Here is a 13,048-nt window from a genome sequence, read left to right as displayed (position 1 = left end):
TATAGATTACAGTCCTTGCTCTTAGCACTTACCAGGGAGACAATCACAAACACATGATAGGACCGCTTCACTGGAAGCATGAGAATTATGTGTGTAAAGTACGCAGCTCAGAGACTTAGCGCAGAGGAGTTGCTTTCTTCTCCCTGTTCTTCTGTGGGAGTCAAAGAAAGCTTCACAGAGAAGCACTCTGTTTTGGAGGATGCGTAGGAACCTTCCAGGCAAAGAGTGGGAGGCGACAGTGATGTGCTGGTGAATGTTTAACAACCAGCATTGCAGGAGGTAGAAAAAGCCCTGATGTGCAGGATTTGTTCATTTCCATGGCGTAAATTCTCCTACTGTGGCAGATTTCAAGCTATCAACGTGATGTCACTGAACAGAGTTGGGACTAGATGTGCGTGAGCTAGAAAGAGCCTGCTCCAGCACACCACTGGGGGGACCAGGTGAAAGGAACAGCATGTGCAAAGGCATGGTGGTCTGAAAACGTTTGGTGATTGCGGGGTTCTTGCCCTGCAGAGTGAGACTGGGGCTGGAAGTCGGAAGGAATGGAGCAGAGTGCTTGGTCTGCACCAGGTAATCCACAAAGAGAAGACAGATATCCTTCTGCTGGGAGAAGCAGAACATGAAAGAAGAATTTGGCAAACAGTTTGGGAAGAGATTGCAAAAGGCGTTGAATTTTTGCAATTTTCTCTTTTACGCAATTGATAGTGATCTGAACCATTGAGGTTTTAGAGGAATAACTCCAGTGGCAGTGTGGAGGAATAATCGGAGGACAGGGAGGCTGAGAGCAGGGCGACTGGTTCGTAAACTTTCAAAATGGTCTCGGAAAGAGATCTAAACTGCCAGTGCTTAATATCTTTGGACCACAGCTCAGCCATTTGAGTCCTATTCATATATTTTCTACCTCAGTGGGTTCTTTAACTCAGGTCTCCTGAAAACAACAAAAGGAAATAGTAAAAATAATTTAAAAAGCACTACTAAATATAAACTATACAACATAGCTCTTGTCTTTCTCAAACATAAATGTGCATGTGTATATTTTTATTTACAGTGAATTCTTTTATGAATCCCTGTTCCTCCACAACTGGGAGTAGCTTATCTCCTTCTGCTTATCTTCTTATTGCTCATTCTTATTGCCTCTTCCTGAGTATCACACTGGTCCCATTAAGTCCTCAGATTGGTTCTATATTTGCTTGACATTCAGTTATACAAGTGCTCACCCCCTTTAACTCCAGGAAAGTTTGTTTCTGCAGCTGCAGCGCCCCTGCCGCTCAGGAAGCTGAGCCAGATTTCCTTGGCACTAAGTGTTGGACCTGAACTCCACATCTACCCTGGAGACGCACACTTTCTCAGGCCTCCGAGCCTAAGCAACACTTCTGGCCACCTGCCCCAGAACGGAGGCGACGGGTACATGTCAGCTGACTGGTGAGACAGCACCCACAGAGTTCTAGTACCCTGGCCAGTAGGGGTCCATAACATGGTCAGGTAACTGGAGCCTCGGTGGTTTTGTCACAGGTTTGTGATGCATTTACCCGCCATGGGTGGGCCTGCGCTTTATAATGGGACGTGTGAGTGTGACAATGTTTGCCGAGTCCCATACCAACTTTCTCTCACGTGCTTTCATTTTTTCCTGTTTGTCTTTTCCTTCTGTATCTGGGTATCAGAACTAAGCATTTGCTCCCACAGGCTGGGACAGCATTAGCCAGTTCCTTCAGCTCTCGTACCACCAGCAGGTGGGGATAGCAGCAGCAACAGCAGCAGCAGGAGAGCAGGGAGGTGAGCTGAGCAAGGGTGGAAGAGTCCACTGCAGCTTCTCACTCCCCCTCCGTCTAACCTCGGAGCCAAGAAAGCAAGTCTGCTCACTTCTTCCCAAACATGCTCGTATGAATGCCAGCCCACGTCTCCAGCAACACTGGAATGCTGTGGTTAACAGTGTGGGCCCAAGCCTGACCGCCCAGTTCAAACCTTGCTTTATCACCTGCCAGCATGGTGACCTCAGTAGGCCTACCAGATTTAGCAAAACTGAATAAATGCAAACAGGACACCTACTTAAATTCATCAGATAAATGGTAAATAATTTTTAATTTATCTGCAATATTTATACTAATCTATTAGTTATTTATCACATTTGACTGGGTGCCTGTATTTAATCTGGCAACTTTAGATAGGCAAGTTACTTAATTTCTGTGTCCAAGTTTCCTTACCAAGAACTTGAGAACAGTAGGAATGGTGTTCTCTACCAGAAAGGATTGTCTTGAGGATTAAATGAGATGATATATGTAAAATGTTAGAAACCTGCCTCCTGGCACACACTATTCAGTGTTATGTGCGTATGCAGTATAGTATGGTGAAGTACATGGACTTGGGAGTCATTTAGACCAGGTTCAAGATGAACTTGAGCAAGTTATTTAACTTCTTCGTGCTTCAGTCTCATCATTTACAGAATGGGGACAATTATAGGTCTACCCATGTGTTGTTGAGAAGAGTAAATAAGACAGTATATTGCAAATCATTTAGTACAATGCCTGGCTCAAAGTAAATGTGTCAAACAGTATTGTGTGTCATAAACCGTCATAAGAACACCCTCCGCACCCCTCTCCCCTACTCCCCACTCCCATGAGCCATCTCTGCTGCGCAGCTTCTCTGTCCTAGTCCAGTGGGCACAGGTGTCTCTTCCTTCGAATTGCTGCAGTCCGTGTTGATTTTACCACCAACTTACCCCTCAACTGTATTCTATCATCCACTGTGTGCTAACTGTCCTGATTAGCTTTAGCTCATTGGTCAGATCCTAGATGCTTTTTCCTCCAGCTCCTCCCTTTGGGCATGGGCACAATTTTCAGTACATATCTGTTGATTGGTTAACTTTTTAGTGCCATCGTCATGGATCTGAGGACAAGAGAAAGAGTCAAGCCTGCATATCCAATGACCTGCTTTGTGAAATCAACAGGCAGGGAGGGGGAGTGTCAGTGCAGACTTGCTGGGGCATGTGGAACCCCAGAGAAAGGATACAAAGCGCGAGGGCTGCCATTGTCCTGCTCATGGTCAGGCAAGGGGTTAAGGTACATGCCTTCTCCAAGGGTCTGTCTAGGCTTCCTTCATTGTAGGCTCCTTCTCTCAAATCCTGCTGGTGGGCTTGAGACACGAAGATGTCCAGCACACTGTTACTGAAAAGATCAAGGATAATGCATTGAAAACACAGCCTTAGACCTTACCAAGGTACAAAACCAAAGTTTTCGGTACATCCCAGGCAGTATAACGATAGTTAAAACCTCTATACCAGTGCTTCTCAACATTGACTGATATTATAGTCACCTGAGGATCTTTAAAAACTACCCAATTCTGACTTAGTTGGTCTCGATCGGTGTTCTGGATGCCCGGGGTTTTAAAATATCCCCAGGTGATTCTTTTTAATTTTTTTATTTTTCAATTACAGCTTACATTCAATATTATTTTGTATTGGTTTCAAGTGTACAGCATAGTGATAAGACATTTATATACTTTACAAAGTGCTCCCTCCTCTCCAACATTTCCAGTACTCACCTGGCACCATACACAGCTATCGCAATATTATTGACTATGTTCCCTATGCTGTAGTCTACATCCCTGTGACTCTTTTGTAACTGCCAATTTGTACTTCTCAGTCCCTTCACATTTTTCACCTAGTCCCCAAAGCTCCTCCCCTCCTCAACCACCAGTCTGCTCTCTATAACTGTTTCAATTTTGTTTGTTCACTAATTGTGTTCTTTAGATTCCACATATAAGTAAAATCATATGGTATTTGCCTTTCTCTGACTTATTTAACTGAGCATAATACTCTCTAAATCCACCCATGCTGTTGCAAATATTAAGAGTTCATTCACTTTTAGAGCCAAGCAGTATTCCATTGTACATATGTATCAGCGCTTTTTTTATCCACTCGTCTATTGACGGGCACTTGCGTTGCTTCCATATCTTGTCTATTGTGAATAACGCTGCAATGAACATACGGGTGCACATATTCTTTAAAATTAGTGTTTTGGGTTTCTTCAGATAAATACCCAGAAGTGGAATCACTGAGTCATAAGGCAGTTATATTTTTAAGTTTTTGAAGAAACTCCATACTGTTTTCCATAGTGGATGCACCAACTTACAATCCTACAAATAGTGCACAAGAGTTCCTCTTTCTCCACATCCTGGAAAGCACTGGTTATTTGTTGATTTATTGGTGATAGACATTCTGACAGATGTGAGGTAATATTTCATTGTGGTTTTACTTTGCATTTCTCTGATGATTAGTGACATAGAGCATCTTCTCATATGTCTGTTGACCATCTGTATGTCCTTCTTGGAGATGTGCTTATTCAGGTCCTCTGCCCATTTTTTGTTGGTTTTTTGGTTTTCATTTTGGTTTTGGTTTTGGTTTTTGCTGTTGAGTACTGAGTTCTTTATAAATTTTGGATATTAACCCCTTATCGAATGCATCTCCCATTTAGTAGGTTGTCTTTGCGTTTTATTGATGGCTTTCTTTGCTGTGAAAACAATTTGTTGTTTGATGCAGTCCCATGTGTTCATTTTTTCTTTTGTTTCTTTTGCCCAAGGAGATATGTTAGAAAAAATATTGCTAAGAGAAATGTCAGAGATTTTACTGCCTAGGTTTTCTTCCAGGAGTGAAAGTTGCCCAGGTGATTCCAATGGTCCATGGTGGCTGAGAAGCTCTGCTTATATTGCTTTAAATGGAAATACCAGCCTGACCTGTGATTTTTCCAAGTACAGAATACTTTTAAAATTGGCTACAGGTGTAACCAAACAGAAAAAGAGTCCGTCGCTCTCAGCACACAGCCGAACCAAACACCAAGAATTGCAGCAGAGAAATGAGTCGCTTTACTGCTAGCGCCATGCAAGGAGAATGGGGAAGCTATTTCTTGAATTCCCCCAATTGGTTGACAACAGGAGGGTTTTTAAGGAGTTCCAGGGAACAGGTATGAGGAAAAGCTGGCAGGGCGAATTTAATTGTAGGGCCTTGGAACGTGGCCATAAACGGTAAGGGGCCTTAGCACCAGATCGTCCTGGACAACCTGCCCTTCATTTCTGAAAGGGTTCCAGTGTTCAGGTTCTGGTCATGCCCTGATCCATTGGTTCTGTGGGAAGAGGTGAGACTTTGTTTCCTAAGGCAGCTTGATAACAGGGTTGGCACATGCGCAGTGCAGTTTCTGTAAAATAACTCAAGGATTGTAATCACAAATCTGCTTTAAGGGAGCAGAACAAGTTTTAAGCTGGTCAAAGTGATTTGTGTGCCTTTTCACAGGTTGAGACCTAAATGCCAGTTTTTTTCCCCCTGTTTCTGGACAGTAGATAAAGCAAGTCTAAAATGACTTGATGTTCTTCCAAATTACTGTGTAATTAACTATCACTGAACAAACTTCATGGAACACTTTGCCAATGGCACATTCCCATATCCTGTTCAGCGAGCAAACTGAAAGCCAATTTTCTAGAGCGGGGCAAGCTCTGGCTTATGGGAACTGATTACTAAAACCACCTGGTAGCCATGGAGGCAGGAACAGAAATCACAAAACTACAGACTGTGAGAGCTGGAGGGGACGTTGGAGAAGGGCTTTCCAAACTTTAATGTGCACACGAGTCACCTGGGGTCTTGTTCCTGCCCAGATGCTGATTCAGTGGGACTGCGGAGGAGCCTGGAAGCCCACATTTCGAACAAGCTCCCAACTGGCCCCAGGACCACATTTTGATAGCAAGGACTTGGAGCAAGCCTGCCTTCCAGAGCTTTTAAAAATTTCCAGTGCCTAAGCCCTGCCCCAGATCTAGTGAATTAAAATCTCTAAAGGTGGGGCCTGAGCATCAACATTTTCTCAAAGCTCCCCAACTGAAACTAACGTGCGGCCAAGACTGAGGACCACCCATCTGGCAGCTGAGGAAACTGAGGCCCAGAGAAGTGAAGGCGTAAAAGAGCCAGGTGATGGCCCCACATTTTGAAACCGGTATCTAAGATGCCGTCTACAAAAATCTTCTTCCTCAAATACATAAACGCAGAAAGTAAATTAGTGGTTGCCAGAGGCCTGAGAGAGGAGGGAAATGGGAAATGACTCCTAGGAGACACAGGGGTTGTTTTGGAGGTGATGAAAGAGTATTCTAAAATGAGACAGTGGCACAGTCACACAACTGTGTAAATGTACTAAATGGCACTGGGTGGCACATTCTAAATGGCTGAATTTTATGTTATGTAAAGTATATCTCGATAAAACTATATAGAAAAATGTTTAAACTCTTCACTGTCATTTTGCTTCATCTGATTAAAGAAATTCTAAAAGCAGTGAATGGGGTATAGAAGGGAGGAGGGGTGCAGGTGTGTATAAAGAGGCTGACACCTGATTGGATGTGGGCTACCCAAGGGGCATTTGCAGCTGAGGTTTCTTACCCCTTAAAAGCCACCACCCTCCTCAGACCCCATTAACTACCAGTTCTATGGCATCCTGGGTCTCGATTCTGCATGGGCTTTCACTTGCAGGTGACATTTAGAGTTGAGCCTTCAAAGTTTCAGTTGCTGCCAGTTCACAAGCATCTCAAAGGCAGACCCCCTACTTTTAGAGAAAGGAGACATTTTTCCTTTGCAAATTGGGGCTACAGGTAGATAATTTCCCTCAGATAGCTTTTCACTTCAGCAGCAAAGAAATAGGAAATTAGACTTTTTTTCCATAGAAGTCATCACTATGATTTTAACATATTTAAGTTCCATGCATTTTTTTTTTCATTGATTCTAGAGAGAGAGGGAGGGAGAGAGAGAAAAATCAATTTGTTGTCCCACTTATTTATGCATTCATTGGTTTCTTCTCATATGTGCTGAATCAGCAACCTTGGCAAATCTGGACAACACTCTAACCAACTGATTCATGCATATTTATATCTCAGAAGATTAAGCAGATCCCAATAATAAATAGGTTAAGGGTGATAAACAATCAAAAATGTTTAACTATAAAATAAGGGAAAGAGATTCTGAAATTCCACACTGTTAATTCTTTTCATAGCAAAGGGTGGAGAAGTTAGGGAGAAACATCTTCATAGGATTTTCAATTTACCTTCTTCAATTTTACCCAAAAGGGTGGTTTCAAATGACTCAGGCTGATTTAGATACCAGAGCATTCCATGCCCCAAAGGACATTCTATTCCTCCTAGTTAATTCCTGAAGTTCAACCATAGCCAATCAGGGAAGTTGTTCCCCCAGTCACTGGACTTGAATTAATTGTTAATCCACACACAATTTCAAGGCCGTTAACCAACAGAGGATTTCTTTATACACACGCCTCAAAAACTTTCTCTGAGGAATGGGAGGGCGAAAGGAGAAAGCTGTAATTATTCTTTCATTGCTCCAGTGAAAATGGGAAGTCTTAATGAATTGACGTGAAGGCAGGTATTCAAAGCCATTTGTTTTCTGGGAAAGGATCAAAATCCCTTTCAGCGCACAGGGTGGATTTCCAGTCCACTGAGGTTACTTAAGAAATCTGCAATATAAACCACATGTGTTGTGTAGCATCTTTTTACCTATCTTGAAGAGAAAAGACATACAGAAAGGTTTGTTTCCCCTTCTTTCTGGGAGAGGCTAAGATAAATTCTTGTTACTCAAAGTGTGGTCCTTGTGTTAGCTGTGGAAAACTGTTACCAGGCATCAAAAACCTCAGTTCCTCAACCTCAGTACTCGAGTTCTGGCTAAGAAAAAAATCAGAGCCAAAACTCAAACTGTAAGAGAAAATTTATTTAGAAAAATCAGAGGTAGAAGAAGTGAACCTAGAAGAGATGGGCTTAGGAAATGAGTTACAGAGGTTGGAGCTCAGGAGAAAGAGAGAAACAAAGAACAAAGAAAATGTGCCTTGAGGGAAAGATTCTTAGCACTAGGGTGGGAAAGGGGGGAGGGGAGAGAGAGGGAGGGAGGGAAGGAAAGAAGTTGCGAGTGAGAGAGCCCTGGAGAAAGAATGGGGGTGGGGAAAGGCTCTGGCTTCCTCTGTAAACAGAGCCTCACAAGGTCCCTATACCAAGGGCTTTTGTCTGGAGGTCTCAGGGGAGCATCCCAACAGAACATTCGTCAGTTTTCCATGTGAGCCCTCCTCGTGATCGCCACTGATGAGGCGGTACCAGGGGGTCATTAGTCAGTGGAGGTGGTCCTGATGTCAGCCGTGGCATCAACCCATTTGATTTTGCGGCTCCTCTGAGCCTGGAGCTGAACCGCAACTGAAGCCCAGATGTTGTCTTTCAGGGGTTAATGCTTAAGGGAATGGTCCTGCAAGGGCTTGTAGTTTTGTCCGTTGCTAAGCACCCAGGGTTCTCCACCCTCATCACCCTCTGCACCTGGCCTATTGTAACTACTCTGCTCATGCCTATCTAACTGCCTACTATACACTTGGACCAGCAGCCGTGGCACCACCTGGTAGCTTATCAAAAATGCAGAGTCTGCTCTCTCCCTCCCAGGAGTACAGCTGTGCCTTGCCCTTCCCCCTCTTCTTCCCCTAGCGTCGTGCATCTCCTAAACTCTAAGGGACCCACAAAGCTTGCAACCAGGGGAGCAGTGGGCAGTGGCAGCTCAACCCAGGCTAAACCCCTGAACCTCTCTCCAAGGCCCACTTCTCTCTGACTTTCCAGTGAGCTAACAGCAGCCCCGCCTTAGCTTACTTCTTCCTTATAACTCATCTAGAGAGCCCAAGCGGTCCACCTGGCCTCTCCCCTGCTGCTCCTTCTGTCCTACACCCCTCCTTGTTTCACTGTCCCCACCCAGCTTTCATAAATGTATTCTCAAAATGTAAAAAAACAAAAAAAGTGTAGAATCTCAGAGCCCTCCCCAAAACTACTAAATTAAAACCTGCAATGTAACAAGCCCACAGGTGACTCAAATCACATTAAAGTGTGAGAAACTAGTCTAGATCAACTGTTGAACTTCTCTGCACATTGTAATCACTGGGAGAGCGAAGTCCCAATCTTGAGCCCAATTAATTAGAATCTCTCAGTTCAGGCCATCAGAACCATCGGTATTTTTTAAGTTTCCCAAATAATTCCAATGTGCAGCCAAAGTAGAAACGAATGGCCTAGATCAAGTGTTAGCAAGCTTTTTCTGTGAAAGAAGCAAATAGTAAGTATTTTTGGCTTCATAGACTATACCATTGCCATCACAGCTACTCAACTCTTCAGAATATCCAATGACTGTGACTGTATTCCAATGAAACTGACACCGGACACTGATACCTGAATTTTGTATGTTACACACAAAATTTTTTTTTATTGCTTCAACACATAACACATATAAACTCATTAAAACTATTCTTAGCTTGAAGGCCATACACAAACAGGTGACAGGGCAGGATTTGGCCCTCCAGTCTTGGTTTGCCTATTCTTTCATCAAGTCACTTTCTTACCAAAGGGGGAAAGAATCCTGGAGATTTCCACTTTAATTTAGGCTGATGCACAGGGCTTACTCAGTGCCGGCCACCAAATACCCGTTAGCATTCTAATGCCCTGCGCTTGATTGGAGTGCTCTCCTGCAGAGGACAGCGGGTGCTCCTAGGGTGGCTCCTGGTGAATAAAGAGGACCTGAGTGGGAGTCCTCACGATCCACTGCCACCTCCCAATGAGTTTTGAAGATTGGGGCCGTCACTACTCAGTATCTCTCCACACATTGACCTCAGGGCATTTCATTGGTTACTTCAAGGAGTTGCAAAGGAACTAGAGAAAGCTAAACTCCTGCCCTTGAGGATTTTGAAAGGTAATGGGTGACAAGACAAAGAAAACCACAGGAAATGACATATGTATATTATATTACACTTGCTTATTCTTTCTTGCTGGCATTTTCATCCTAAATGGGGAAAAGGTTACATGAGCAAGTGGATCATGTTGTCTATCAGATTAGCAATGTGCTTTAATGGGATAACTTTGTTTTTCTAAAGAAGTGATTCACAGAGTTACAGGCAGCCAAGGGAAGTAAAGGAACATTTAATTTTCCCCTTTCCATCAGCCTTGGTGCTGTGGTTTTGTGCATGTTCTTGTGCTTTAGGAATGATTTAAAGCTGATGTGAATCATTTAGCATTTACTTTTCCTTTAAGATTTAGATTTTTCCCTGTCAACCTGAAGAAACATCCAAACCTATAGAGAATTTGTATAAGAGTTTATTTGAACCAAAACTGAAGATAATTGTTGGAGCAAAATCCCAAATGCTCCAGGGACTAACAGTTTTACGATTTCTTTTATTCATTTGAAATGAAATTAAGGAAGGAACAGAGGGAAGATTACGTGGAGGTGGGAGAAAAGCAGGGAGGGGATCAGATTATAGGATAGTTAAGATTACATGCTCCCTTGAGGGTTAATACTTTTGGTACAATATTTCAAAGGTGTGTTAACCTAGACGCACAAGAACAAAGGACAGGGCTGGCTTAAAACCTTTCACTAAAGAAGTTAAAGATCTGTGGCCTGACTACCCACCATGACCTGCCTAGGTAGGAATTTATGATCAGATCACCCTCTGAGGCTACTTTCCACAGAGCTCCTGTTTTTTGTCCACATCTCATTCTGTAGGCTGCATTCAGGAGTCTCTTTTTAAATTTCCTTTTAACATTTTTCTGACGACTTCAAAAAGGAAGTCTCAATCCAGTTCTACGTCGTCGCACTGAAGACTTTTCTAACACTTGCTACTCTTTTGTTTTTTTTTTGACAATAAGCAATCTTGGGGCTCAGGGCCCACCATCAGCAATGGTATCCAGCTGGAATTTACTGGCATTATTTTCTCTTTATTGTACTACTTATCTTCACAGTTAGTTGTAACTGTCTCATCATTTAGAGCAGTGACAAAGTTTTCAAAATAAATGTATTTTATAGGAATACAATACAACCAAAATGAATTGATGCACAAATTTATTTAGGCTTATTAAAGTAAACTAATTTAAATAAAAACATTATGTCCCACCCTCCAAAAAAGAAACAACATAGAGGAATTGGTTTCACAGACCACAAGTAGCCTCAAAATTTAAAAAACATTTGCCGTACAGGAATGTCCGGCTTATGTTCTAATTCCAAACCAATCAAGCAACCTTCTGTTTACTAATTCAGGAAGGGGACAGCCTGGTTAGAAGACTAGTCCAGCATGAAAAATTCAAATGCCTTCAGGGAACAAGTGTAACTTAAATGTTTTATAAGTCATTTGTCCTATGTCACTGGAATATTGAAAATGAAGAACCCTTGCTTTTTGGAAAGTAGGATTTTTTTTTTAATTTGTTTTAATCGAGGCCCTCTATACATGGAGAGAATCTTTTTTTTTTTTTTTTTTAAGCAGGAACAAATTCCTACCACCCTATCTAAAATAGGTTAGCTTCTCTACCCCTCCTTTATTTTCTACTTCAATTTCTTATTTGTTTCCTCTCTTGCAGATGAAAAGTTGCAAATTAATTTGTATACTTGCTTTATGACGGTCTCCCCAGCAGCATGTAAGCTACACAAGGTAATAACCTTGATTCTCCTGTTCGCTATTGTACCCCCGTACCAACCAGTGCATGACACATACTAGATGCTCACTAAACATTTGTCAAATGGATGTTTGGATGGGTTCATAGATGATATGAGGATAGATGAAAAAAAACAAAAATAAAGTTTCTGAATCTGCAGAACCGAGGATGTGCAAAGCCTGGTGACCCTACAGGTTATATCTACCCATTAAGACCTATTCCGAATTTAGACCTTTGCTTCTAAATTCATTTGTAAAAATGTCCCATCTATTAAAATTCTATACTTCTTTTTAGTATATTTTATGAGCCTACAGACTTAAGAATATCTCTTAAACATGGGATATTATCTCTCCTTTGAAGGAGTGATCTGCCTGTTCTTAGATTTAAAATACAGCAAGGCTGGTCCTACAGCCACAGAAAGAAAATTCCGCACAAGAAAGAAACTTTCGTCTGCGTGAGAAAGTCACATTTGCGTTTGGGTGAAGTATCTACATAATTAGATTCATTCCTGCTCCTGGGTGTTAGGGTTACCCATTGCTGTTTGTATCTTATATATGAGAAAATCAGACCTGGTGTCATTACCCAAGGTTTTCTCACCCCCATTTCCTTGGATCACATTCCCAAGGATCATATTCCTTGGGGCCAGTGGAAGAGAACTAATCCAAATCACGAGGCACACTTAGAGGTACGACCAGTTCCTAATGTTGGCTCTGATATACTCTTTCTATTTTTTAGTAGAATCCCCATCTGTGACAGACTAGACGGCAAGCAGGAACCCTCCTGCCAGTCCATAGGCGGGAGGGTGAGAATGTGACCCAAATCAGCCGACTGGATGCTCACATCAGGACTCTGGCATCTCGAAGGACTGACACAAGAGTTCAGGGGCATTAGCTGATGTGGCGGCAGCAGGGCTGGGAGTACTTTGGACAGTGAAAAGGTTGTGGTCCCCACAGCAACAACTCAGACTGTTCCTGCGGTGTGACCTGGGCATGGTTTTCCCAGCTCTCATGTCTGTTTTCTGAACCTGATTCCCAGCTTTCCCGTAGGTTCTGTGAACACAATATCCTTCCAGTACATTCCAATAAATAAGTTATAAAGAGTCTGTTTCTGTAGTAGACACTGTGATGAGCTCTCCACATTCTCTCTCAAGTCTGATGGATTTATTGTCTCAGCTGTTGAGTGGGCTGCTGGCAGGCAAGCTTCAGCTGACAGCCCTCTGCAGAATTGCCTCAGCTGAAGAGAGTCTCGTTCCCCAAGATCATTACTGGGATGGCCTGCGTCCAGAGACTGGTCAACATAGGGTAGATGATCTGGCCCCTTACCCCACCTGGCTGCCAGATAAAATAAACAATGCTCAGATAATTTCAGATAAAAAAATGAAAAACTTTTTTCAATATAAGTATGTTGCAAGTGTTACAGGAGACATATTTATGTTAAAAATTATTCACTGTTTATCTGAAATTCAAATTTAACTGGTCATCCTGTATAAATCTGACAACACTAAAATCAGGGCAGCTCCGAAGGACCATGCCAACCTTAGAGCCTTCTGTGGGGTCAGCGGAGGCCTATAGTGAGACTACAT

At 42.6% G+C, this 13,048-nt stretch overlaps 1 long non-coding RNA gene across 2 annotated transcripts; it reads left to right on the top strand.

The window, feature by feature from the left end:
* Positions 1–327: 327 nt before the first annotated feature.
* LOC129084048 (uncharacterized) lies at positions 328–12,626 on the top strand. Of its 2 annotated transcripts, none has more exons than XR_008530561.1 (5): positions 328–570; positions 1,251–1,422; positions 1,684–2,066; positions 11,392–11,462; positions 12,202–12,626. It is a non-coding gene; the product is annotated as an uncharacterized LOC129084048 (long non-coding RNA). The 2 variants fall into 2 exon arrangements; XR_008530562.1 differs by having other exon boundaries at positions 1,238–1,422.
* The last annotated feature ends 422 nt before the right edge of the window (positions 12,627–13,048 follow it).

The sequence above is a fragment of the Pteronotus mesoamericanus genome, unplaced genomic scaffold, assembly GCF_021234165.1.
Source record: "Pteronotus mesoamericanus isolate MK-2021 breed Mesoamerican mustached bat unplaced genomic scaffold, CSHL_Meso_final scaffold_174, whole genome shotgun sequence".
NCBI classification, from domain to species: Eukaryota; Metazoa; Chordata; class Mammalia; order Chiroptera; family Mormoopidae; genus Pteronotus; species Pteronotus mesoamericanus.
The sequence above is the reverse complement of the archived record's forward strand: the minus strand, read 5'-3'. Positions and strand labels throughout refer to the sequence as shown.